Genomic DNA, 11,861 nt, shown 5'->3' with positions numbered 1-11,861 from the left:
TGTATATTAATAAATAAATAAACAAACTCCTGTGTACATAAATAAAGACAATTAAAAAGTCAGTTTCGGGAAAGATCAGTAACCAAAGAAAATGTACGGAGCAAGATGGCGGGCAAGCGAGCGAGTGACGTCATCACAACAAAAGCAAGCTGCTACACGAGGTGTAGACGACGACCCGTGAGATAATACTGCCGCTCCTCAACTGATAGCAATGTCCCCACTTAATCACCAACAACAAGATAACAACTCTGATAAGAACTGCAGCTACCATCAAGAAGAAGATAACACTGATGCGCCTCACTGTCTTAGAGACGGTCTCCTGTGTCCACAATACCCGCCAAATTGTCCCTCCCACAGTACTCTCAGGACACTTATGGCAGTGTAAGTGTGTGGTGAGGCCACACCACTGAAGACATTGAGGATATACCACGAGGGAGAGACAAAACTGTTGAAGGAAGGAGTCACTGGCTCCACCTGACCACCTTGTTCCTCGCACTCTCATCATCCTCCGTAAGTACTGGAGTACTTTCTGCTCTGCCATTGTCTTACACCCCAACATACAATTGTTGGTGTGTGGAAATAGACCTATACAACTATTGAGGGTGTGGACATGGGCCTAAGGAATTGTTGGGGTGAATTATATATTCAGGTTTGGATATAGGCCTATTGAATTGTTCGGTTGGGGACTGGCCTAGAGAATTGTTGGGGTGTGGACGTGGGCCTATGAAATTGTTAGGGTGAATTATATGCCTCTGGCATTGTTGGGGTGTGAACATTAGCCTATATAATCTATATAAATAAAAATGGAAATGTTCATTTGTTAAAAATCGCTAAATCTCCTAAAGTTCTTCACTGATTGCTTTGAAATTTTCACACAATGTTCAGTTTGCATACGAGCAGGGTATTTATATACATACTATATTGATATCACGTCTTTGACGGATTTTTTTTTTAAACTGTTTTTCATGTGAGAAATCTTCTAAACCTCTTTACCGATTGCTTTGAAATTTTGATACAACGTGGCATTTGAATAGGCAGGTGTTTTTATATACCTACTATATACATGTCTCACCTGTTACAGGAAAGAACATGCTTATTTTAAAGAACAGTGCCATCTGTTGGATGTAGGAGCAATACATGCTGTAATCTCCCAAAGTTCTTCACAAATTGCTTTGAAATTCTGATACAACGTCCCATTCGAATATGCGCATATTTTTATATACCGTTTATATAGATACCACACCTGTGACAGGTAAAATCATTCCTTTTTTTTTTTTGTAAGAAACAGCGCCATCTGTTGCACGTAAGAGCAGCACATGCTACACTAAACATGTTACAATTCTATTTCAATGTTTCCAATTGCAGTGACAAATTGAATTTTCATGGATTTCGATTTTAATTTTGATTTAATTATTTTGTGTGACATTGCATTGGAATTGAGCTGTGTTGTTTCCCATACCATTCATTTCGTGAGTGTAAGTATAGATGCCACACCTGTGACAGGTAAAAACATTTTTTTTAAACAGCGCCATCTATTGAATGTAAGAGCAATCGAAGCTATACTAAATATGTTTCAAATTCGATGTTTCCGATTTCATTGATAAATTGAATTTTCATAGATTTCGATTTATTTTCATTTTGACTTAATTATTCTGTGTGACATTGCTTTGAAATTAAGCTGTTTTGTTTACCATACCGTTAATTTCATGAGAATAGTTTTTTTTTTTTTAATTTTTCATTGTTTTTCTTTTCATTTGTTAACTGTTTTTTTTTAAATTTCAGTGAAGGAAACATCAGACCATTTGATGTTCCAAATTTTCTGATGGGAACATCAGATCATTTGAGAATGCATCGGACGAGGAAAGAGGGAATGGTAGGGAGGACAAGGGTACAGTGGAATGGGGAATTGATAGGAGGAGGATGGGGACGCTGGAGTGGGGAATGGTGGGGAGGACAAAGGGACCGGGGAGGGAGGAATGGTGGGGAGGACTAGGGGATCGGGGAGTTGGGAAGACGAGGGGACAGGGGGAAGGAGAGGGAATGGTGGGGAGGTCCGGGAAACGGGGAAAGGTTACTGTGGCTCAGCAACGCACATGTGTTGCTGAGCCACAGCAACGCGTGGCCGGGTACAGCTAGTGTGTGTGTGTACATATATATATATATATATATATATATATATTATATATATATATATATGTCGTACCTAGTAGCCAGAACGCATTTCTCGGCCTACTATGCAAGGCCCGATTTGCCTAATAAGCCAAGTTTTCATGAATTAGTTGTTTTTCGACTACCTAACCTAACCTAACCTAAATTTTTCGGCTACCTAACCTAACCTAACCTATAAAGATAGGTTAGGTTAGGTTAGGTAGGGTTGGTTAGGTTCGGTCATATATCTACGTTAATTTTAACTCCAATAAAAAAAAATTGACATCATACATAATGAAATAGGTAGCTTTATCATTTCATAAGAAAAAAATTAGAGAAAATATGTTAATTCAGGAAAACTTGGCTTATTAGGCAAATCGGGCCTTGCATAGTAGGGCGAGAAGTGCGTTCTGGCTACTAGGTGCGACATATATATATATATATATATATATATATATATATATATATATATATATATATATATATATATATATATATATATATATATATTTATATATATATATATATATATATATATATATATATATATATATATATATATATATATATGGCTGTTGATTGCTGGTGTTGACTTCTTGATGTGTAGTGCCTCGCAAACGTCAAGCCGCCTGCTATCGCTGTATCTATCGATGATTTCTGTGTTGTTTACTAGGATTTCTCTGGCGATGGTTTGGTTATGGGAAGAGATTATATGTTCCTTAATGGAGCCCTGTTGTTTATGCATCGTTAAACGCCTAGAAAGAGATGTTGTTGTCTTGCCTATATACTGGGTTTTTTGGAGCTTACAGTCCCCAAGTGGGCATTTGAAGGCATAGACGACGTTAGTCTCTTTTAAAGCGTTCTGTTTCGTGTCTGGAGAGTTTCTCATGAGTAGGCTGGCCGTTTTTCTGGTTTTATAGTAAATCGTCAGTTGTATCCTCTGATTTTTGTCTGTAGGGATAACGTTTCTATTAACAATATCTTTCAGGACCCTTTCCTCTGTTTTATGAGCTGTGGAAAAGAAGTTCCTGTAAAATAGTCTAATAGGGGGTATAGGTGTTGTGTTAGTTGTCTCTTCGGAGGTTGCATGGCTTTTCACTTTCCTTCTTATGATGTCTTCGATGAAACCATTGGAGAAGCCGTTATTGACTAGAACCTGCCTTACCCTACAGAGTTCTTCGTCGACTTGCTTCCATTCTGAGCTGTGGCTGAGAGCACGGTCGACGTATGCGTTAACAACACTCCTCTTGTACCTGTCAGGGCAGTCGCTGTTGGCATTTAGGCACATTCCTATGTTTGTTTCCTTTGTGTAGACTGCAGTGTGGAAACCTCCGCCCTTTTCCATGACTGTTACATCTAGAAAAGGCAGCTTCCCATCCTTTTCCGTCTCGTAAGTGAAACGCAGCACGGAACTCTGCTCAAATGCCTCCTTCAGCTCCTGCAGATGTCTGACATCAGGTACCTGTGTAAAAATGTCGTCAACATACCTGCAGTATATGGCCGGTTTCAAGTTCATGTCGACTAAGACTTTTTGCTCGATGGTACCCATGTAGAAGTTTGCAAACAGGACACCTAGGGGAGAACCCATAGCGACCCCATCTACTTGCTTATACATATGCCCATCCGGGCTCAAGAAGGGTGCCTCTTTAGTACAAGCTTGGAGTAGTTTCCTCAGAATACTTTCTGGCATGTCAAGAGGAGTACAGGCTGGATCACGATACACTCTGTCGGCTATCATTCCGATTGTCTCGTCCACAGGTACGTTGGTAAACAGCGATTCTACGTCCAACGAGGCTCTTATCCCTGTGGCCCGTGCGCCCCGCAGTAAGTCCACAAATTCCTTTGGAGACTTCAGGCTGAAGGCGCAAGGAACATAAGGAGTCAGCAGGCCGTTGAGTCGCTTTGCCAATCTGTACGTGGGTGTGGGTATCTGGCTAATGATTGGCCGAAGTGGGTTTCCAGGCTTGTGCGTCTTGACATTTCCATACGCATATCCAGGTTTATATTCCCCAATGATCTTTGGCAGGTGGAGTCCGGATTTCTTGGCGTTCACAGTTTCGATCAGTTTGTTGACCTTTGTTTTTAATTCGGCTGTAGTGTCCTTCGTTACCCTTTGGAACTTAGTTTGGTCAGAGAGTCAGCTAAAAGCCTTCGTGAGAACAAGGAGATAGTTGTCAGGAGAGGTGACAAGTCGCCAATATATGTCATTCTTAAAAAAGACGAATATCTGGCGAAAATGAACATCATACTCTCTGACCAAACTAAGTTCCAAAGGGTAACGAAGGACACTACAGCCGAATTAAAAACAAAGGTCAACAAACTGATCGAAACTGTGAACGCCAAGAAATCCGGACTCCACCTGCCAAAGATCATTGGGGAATATAAACCTGGATATGCGTATGGAAATGTCAAGACGCACAAGCCTGGAAACCCACTTCGGCCAATCATTAGCCAGATACCCACACCCACGTACAGATTGGCAAAGCGACTCAACGGCCTGCTGACTCCTTATGTTCCTTGCGCCTTCAGCCTGAAGTCTCCAAAGGAATTTGTGGACTTACTGCGGGGCGCACGGGCCACAGGGATAAGAGCCTCGTTGGACGTAGAATCGCTGTTTACCAACGTACCTGTGGACGAGACAATCGGAATGATAGCCGACAGAGTGTATCGTGATCCAGCCTGTACTCCTCTTGACATGCCAGAAAGTATTCTGAGGAAACTACTCCAAGCTTGTACTAAAGAGGCACCCTTCTTGAGCCCGGATGGGCATATGTATAAGCAAGTAGATGGGGTCGCTATGGGTTCTCCCCTAGGTGTCCTGTTTGCAAACTTCTACATGGGTACCATCGAGCAAAAAGTCTTAGTCGACATGAACTTGAAACCGGCCATATACTGCAGGTATGTTGACGACATTTTTACACAGGTACCTGATGTCAGACATCTGCAGGAGCTGAAGGAGGCATTTGAGCAGAGTTCCGTGCTGCGTTTCACTTACGAGACGGAAAAGGATGGGAAGCTGCCTTTTCTAGATGTAACAGTCATGGAAAAGGGCGGAGGTTTCCACACTGCAGTCTACACAAAGGAAACAAACATAGGAATGTGCCTAAATGCCAACAGCGACTGCCCTGACAGGTACAAGAGGAGTGTTGTTAACGCATACGTCGACCGTGCTCTCAGCCACAGCTCAGAATGGAAGCAAGTCGACGAAGAACTCTGTAGGGTAAGGCAGGTTCTAGTCAATAACGGCTTCTCCAATGGTTTCATCGAAGACATCATAAGAAGGAAAGTGAAAAGCCATGCAACCTCCGAAGAGACAACTAACACAACACCTATACCCCCTATTAGACTATTTTACAGGAACTTCTTTTCCACAGCTCATAAAACAGAGGAAAGGGTCCTGAAAGATATTGTTAATAGAAACGTTATCCCTACAGACAAAAATCAGAGGATACAACTGACGATTTACTATAAAACCAGAAAAACGGCCAGCCTACTCATGAGAAACTCTCCAGACACGAAACAGAACGCTTTAAAAGAGACTAACGTCGTCTATGCCTTCAAATGCCCACTTGGGGACTGTAAGCTCCAAAAAACCCAGTATATAGGCAAGACAACAACATCTCTTTCTAGGCGTTTAACGATGCATAAACAACAGGGCTCCATTAAGGAACATATAATCTCTTCCCATAACCAAACCATCGCCAGAGAAATCCTAGTAAACAACACAGAAATCATCGATAGATACAGCGATAGCAGGCGGCTTGACGTTTGCGAGGCACTACACATCAAGAAGTCAACACCAGCAATCAACAGCCAATTATTGCACAACTATATATATATATATATATATATATATATATATATATATATATATATATATATATATATATATATATATATATATATATATATGCAATATAATAACAGCAAAAACACTTATTTTCCTATGAATACGAGTATAATAATTGTATCACTAATATGCAGACACACAATATGTTGTAGTATACAAATGGTCCACACACACAATATGTTGTAGTATACAAATGGTCCACACACACAATATGTTGTAGTATACAAATGGTCCACACACACAATATGTTGTAGTATACAAATGGTCCACACACACAACATGTTGTAGTATACAAATGGTCCACACACACAATATGTTGTAGTATACAAATGGTCCACACACACACATGGTCTTATTTAAATGTATCAATTTACACACTGTTGTTGTCAGATTGCTGGTAATAATAACATTGTGCTGAGAATTAGTAATGTGTGTAGTATCTTGTGGCTCCTTTTGTTTCGTCTCCTGGCCCAGTCTGCTGCTGGCACAGTCTGCTGCTGGCACAGTCTGCTGCTGGCACAGTCTGCTGCTGGCACAGTCTGCTGCTGGCACAGTCTGGTGCTGGCACAGTCTGGTGCTGGCACAGTCTGCTGCTGGCCCAGTCTGCTGCTGGCACAGTCTGCTGCTGGCACAGTCTGCTGCTGGCACAGTCTGCTGCTTGCACAGTCTGCTGCTGGCCCAGTCTGCTGCTGGCACAGTCTGCTGCTGGCACAGTCTGCTGCTGGCACAGTCTGCTGGCACAGTCTACTGGCACAGTTTGCTGCTGGCACAGTCTGCTGCTGGCACAGTTTGCTGGCACAGTCTGCTGCTGGCACAGTCTGCTGCTGGCCCAGTTTGCTGGCACAGTCTGCTGGCACAGTCTGCTGGCACAGTCTACTGGCACAGTTTGCTGCTGGCACAGTCTGCTGGCACAGTTTGCTGGCACAGTCTGCTGCTACAATCTGCTGGCACAGTATGCTGGCACAGCCTGCTGCTGGTACAGTCTGCTGGCACAGTCCGCTGGTAGTCTGCTGGTACAGTCTGCTGGTACAGTCTGCTGGCACAGTCTGCTGGTACAGTCTGCTGGCACAGGTAGTGTGTGTGGTAGACTGTCTTTACCACACCCACCACAACAGCTTGGTGGTTCATAATCGTGGAAGCCAATATTCATAGTTGTATAAAAATTGTGTATGCAGTATAATAACACCAAAAATAACAGGTTGTATTTTTCCAAGTAAATAATATAGATGCATATTATTAACATGAATATATATGAGGATTCCGATGTTCTACATATTTTACCATATAAATTACTCAAAACACACACTATTGAATAACTTTAGTGCAGAAAATGAGAAAAACTTATCAGAAATATTGAAAAAAATATGTAAAAAACTAGGATCGGGAAGGTTTTGCTTCTTCCCGTATTCTTGGAATGTCTGTCGTCTTCCGGTCCCTTCTGGGACCGGAAGACGCTTGACGGTCCTTCTCCAAGCTTCTCGTTTTTCGGCCCTGTTTCTTTCTTTCGTGTTTGTCTCTTATCTCCGTGCACTGTCCTGCGCTGCACAGGGTTGCCAGATTGGGGTCCTTGGAGCCCAGTTGGGCTCTTTGTAGCCCAAATGGGATGCTGTGCTATGTTTCTTCTCGGTCCGTTTCCTGCTCTTTTCAACTATGGTTAGCGGCTGCCCTGTGTACTCTCATATGGGATTCGGTTGTTAACAATACTATTTTGTCTATTTTTGTAGTCTATTCGTGGTTTCTTTCTTTAGCTCGCGACTTCTGGCGACCCACTTCTGGCATCCCTGCTGCGCATGCGTCGTGGTTGTTTGTTTTGATACGGGCAGTGTGTACGTGAGCTGGGATTTTGTGTCCCTTTTCTCTCCGATGCTTCGGCGCTCGTTCCTCTCCATTCTCCAGTCCGTGCCCAGCAGTTCCTGCGGGTGTTCTGGATTGCTGCTATTGGGAGGACGCTGGGTTTTCCCTGCATATGGGTGTCGGGCTCTTCCTTCGCCTCTACCCCTGTTCTTCTCCTGCATGTGCGGTTTTGCCTTCTTCCACTGGCGGTGCTCCCGGAATTTTCTCGGCTATGTTGTGTCGTGACACGTTCGTGCCTACGTTCTGTAGGTGAGTTCACGCGGTCTGGCTTCTCTTCGGCCAGGTGCTGGTTAGTGATTTTTTGATACGAATATACGAACATCGGAACACAGGTGACTGCAGCAGGCCTAATAGGCCATACGAGGCAGCTCCTATTTATACCCATCCAGTCCCACTCTTGTGCATGTCCAGCCCATGCTTGAGTTCAGATAGGGGGCCCTACTTCCACCACGTTTCGAGGTACAATGGTGGGGGTTATATGTTATGGGGGTAAGTGTTCCTGTCTGGATGTTCTGAGGTGACATTTTGCAGCAGTTTTCATGTTGTGGATGTGTGTTGGGGATTGGGTATGGATTTTTGTTTGGCCCTTCTGTGCTTCTTCCTGGGGCCTTAATTGTTCTTCTGGTTTAATTGTTGCAAGGGGGGTCATGGCCCCGTTTTCCATGGTCTTATCTGGGTCACTCTTTCCTTGCACGTCTTGCAGTGCCTAGCTTAGACCTTCCATATACATTGGATTTTCTGTACGGTACTTACCTAGTTGTACTTCCCTAGTTGTGTTGCAGGAGTTGGGCTCTGGCTTTTTGGTCCCGCTTCTCACCTGTCATTTGCTCATGTGCAGGTTCCTGGGCCTGCTTGACTCTATCATATCTGCGCTTGAAGCTGTGTGTGGTGTCATCCTTTACCACATCGCTTCCTCATGCGTTCCGCTTGTCTACTACTGACACTGCAATACTTCTTTCCCATGTCTCTTTGGCTCGTTTGGGTTATCCTTCCACCAGTGTCCCTTGGTGCGTGTGCCCCTGGGGTCCCGTAGTCGGTCTTTCTCTTCCTTATCGCTTCCTTTGGCAATCGTCGATGTGGGTGATCATATCCTCGTAGCTCATACACTTTGGTTCGGGTACTGGTCTGTTGGCGTACCTTTGCACCTTTTTTTCCTTTTCGTGTTGTGTTGGGACGTGTCAGACACCTCTGTTGTTGGCGTGGCTTGTTGGGACATGACCAGCGGCTCTGTGTGTTGTTGGTCGTGTCCCTTTCATTCCTGTTTTGCTCCTTGCCTTCTTCGTTCCTAATCTTCCTTCAATGCTCATGTCCCTGGCCGTTGGTGCTGGGGCTTTTCTTCTGATCATTGTGTTTTTCCGTTTTCTCCTTTTATCCTACACATGGTTGTGTTTTGTTTGTGCCTTTTGGCTCTCCTATAGCCTCCTATTTCGGTTCCTGGTTACCTGACTTACCCAGCCTGTTGGGGTTTTCACGTTCTCTCGGTTTCCCTTCTCTAGTTTCGCAAGTCGGAACTGTCGTCTCCGATCTCCTGGCGGGCTCGCGGGAGTTGGGGTGTCTTCTGTATGGCGGATGTTCCATCTCCTTTGTCGGCTTGGGTTTCTGGCTTAGCTGGCTCCGTGGTGGCACCCAAGATCTTTCCGCAGCTCCGCATCTTCCTAGGCTCAATTGGCCCATGGCGGGGCCGGTTCGGTTCTGCCTCGAGTCTCTCACCTTCTGTTGGTGGTCGGGTGGCTTCATTGATGGTGTCCCAGCTGCGTGCTTCTTCTTGGCGGTAGTGTGGGGTTTTTGGCGGCCCTTCCTTTTCCTTCTGTTCCTTCTTCGGTAGCTGCATTTGTTGGCGTGGCCTTGTCCTTTTCTTGTGGAAGTTTGGAGGCCGTCATCTTGCCCCATACTGTCGCTTCGTATCGTGAGGCGCTGGCGGAGCCACTTCGGCTTGCTTTCGGTTTTGATGTTACCTCTGCGCCGTTTCGTAAGCTGTCTCATGCATTGTTTCACCTCCGGCCTGCTCCTGCTCTTGCGCAGCCTGGCCGTCCTGGTCATTGGACAGAGTGCTATTTTCTTTCTTCTCCTCGGTTTGTTGTGGCCCCTTCAGTTCAGGATTGTTCTATAAGGCTCCTTATCTGTTGGCAGTGGCCTCTGGCTGTCGGGTTGGGTTGCTTCATGCTCTCCTCCGGCGCAGGGGTTTCTGCTCTTTCAGTCTTCATGATGGTTTTGTTCGTCTGCAGCTGTCTCCTTTTCTGGTGAAGATTGAAACTGCAGCTTTCTGGAGGGGTCCCTGGGTTGTTGATGCTTCATTGGTTGGGCCAGGGGTGCATCATGTTTTGTGTTCGGTGGTGGCTCTTTGCCGTTACTTGCGCGCCTCGGCCTCTGTGTCTGGGGACACGCTTTGGGTTGATCCGGTTTCCCTTTCTTCCCTGTTCGCGGGTGTGGGTCTCCCAGGTCGTCCGCAGAGTTCTTACGACTAGCTAGCCTGCGGTCTATCCCCATGCCCATGATGTTTGTACATTCACTGCGCTTGCTGCCGTCTTCGGCACCATGGGCTGACATTCGGGCACGGGGCTTTTGGCGGTCGTACAGGGTCCTGGCTGCTCGTTACCTCGTGCACGTCCCTAGGCCTAGTCGGGCCTGTGTCGTTTTCGGTCGGTGGTTGCAGCAAGTTGTCTCGACTTCGAGTTGTGGAGTGAGCAACGACCGCCTCCCGGGTAAGTCCTTACGTTCTTCCTCTGTGGGTAGTTAGCTCCGGGGAGCCGAAGGGGGTCCCCCCAGAAAACCAGCGTTGAATGTAATGAAACGCCATTTTCTGGGTGAGACCCGGAGGCTCCCCGGCATCCCTCCCTCCCCCCGGTCGGCGTTTTTATTCGTGTTTTTTGACATCCAGCTTCAAAACTGACGGGTCGATAGCAGGCGTGAGGGGTCTGGGGCTTCCCCCTCCAATGGGAGGGGGAAGCTGTGCGACAGCGGCTCGGCGATGTGTGACGTCATGATCGTTTGTTCGTTTCTTTTAGGAGAGTTCAATCCACTTGTTCGGCTTTTGGTAGTAATAATTTTACCAGAATAGGGGTTTGTTTTGGGATGCTTACCTTTCTGGGTGTCCTGACCCAGTCGATGGCCGACATAGAATGCTTCCAACCACACGGGGGTTTCTATAGGCCATTGCTCCCCATGCCTCTCTGAGGGGGCCAGGTTCTGGCTCGTGGTCCCCGGTAGGCCCACAGAACTCCATATACATGATTGATGCCAATGTCTGACATTAGCATATCAGCCTAGTAAGCTCCGAGGAGCCTCCGGGTATCACCCAGAAAATGGCGTTTCATTACATTCAACGCCGTTTTTATTGGGGGGGGGGGTGGAACGGATTAATTAAACTTACATTATTTCTTATGGCAAAATTTGTTTTGTTGCCGAATTTTTGGTTGACGCAGAGTCTCTGGGAATGGATTACGATCGTAAACGCAGATACCACTGTATTTGAATTTTATTCATGTAGTAAACATTATATTCCACAATATGCCATGTTTAATACTATAGAACATTTTATTTAGTGTACAAAGGGACTTATGGCAAGCAGCTGTTTTCTGTGTATGTTAATTATGTTATGTATGTTATTATGTTACTGTGTATGTAAATTGTCAGATAGTTTGTTCCTCGCCCTGCCCTAAGTTACTCTGTATTATTATAATTATATTAATAACTATATTATTATAATAATAATTATAATACGACTTGTTGTAATTAATAATTATTACTCTTCCTTCTGCTGGGTCATGAAGGAAGGTAGCCTCGGGTGAAAGGGGGCGGTGATGAACCCATAGGTGCAGGGTTGGACGTCCTCCACCTTGGGGCTCAGGGAGCCCAAGCTCTGCTTCAGGAGGCTGGGGTCGTTCTTGCCCCTTGCTGGGCTGGTTCTTCTCCGACCCCGGCGGTCTCCGGGTCTGGAGGCCCTGTGCCTCTGTTACCAACCTCGAGGTTAACTCTGGAGTTGGAGTTTCTCGTTCTGACAGTTCATGCG

The 11,861-nt window shown here is 45.4% G+C and overlaps 1 protein-coding gene across 2 annotated transcripts in view; it reads left to right on the top strand.

The window, feature by feature from the left end:
* The first annotated feature begins 291 nt into the window (after positions 1-291).
* Positions 292-11,861, top strand: part of LOC123756355 (uncharacterized) — a 52,359-nt gene continuing 40,789 nt past the window's right edge. For both annotated transcript variants that reach the window (XM_069305574.1, XM_069305573.1), the window contains exon 1: positions 292-510. The gene's annotated coding sequence lies outside the window, so the exon portion shown is untranslated. The remainder of the gene's footprint in view (positions 511-11,861) is intronic.

This window comes from Procambarus clarkii, chromosome 55, assembly GCF_040958095.1.
Source record: "Procambarus clarkii isolate CNS0578487 chromosome 55, FALCON_Pclarkii_2.0, whole genome shotgun sequence".
Classification (NCBI taxonomy): Eukaryota; Metazoa; Arthropoda; class Malacostraca; order Decapoda; family Cambaridae; genus Procambarus; species Procambarus clarkii.
This window is presented reverse-complemented; position numbering and strand designations above follow the sequence as displayed.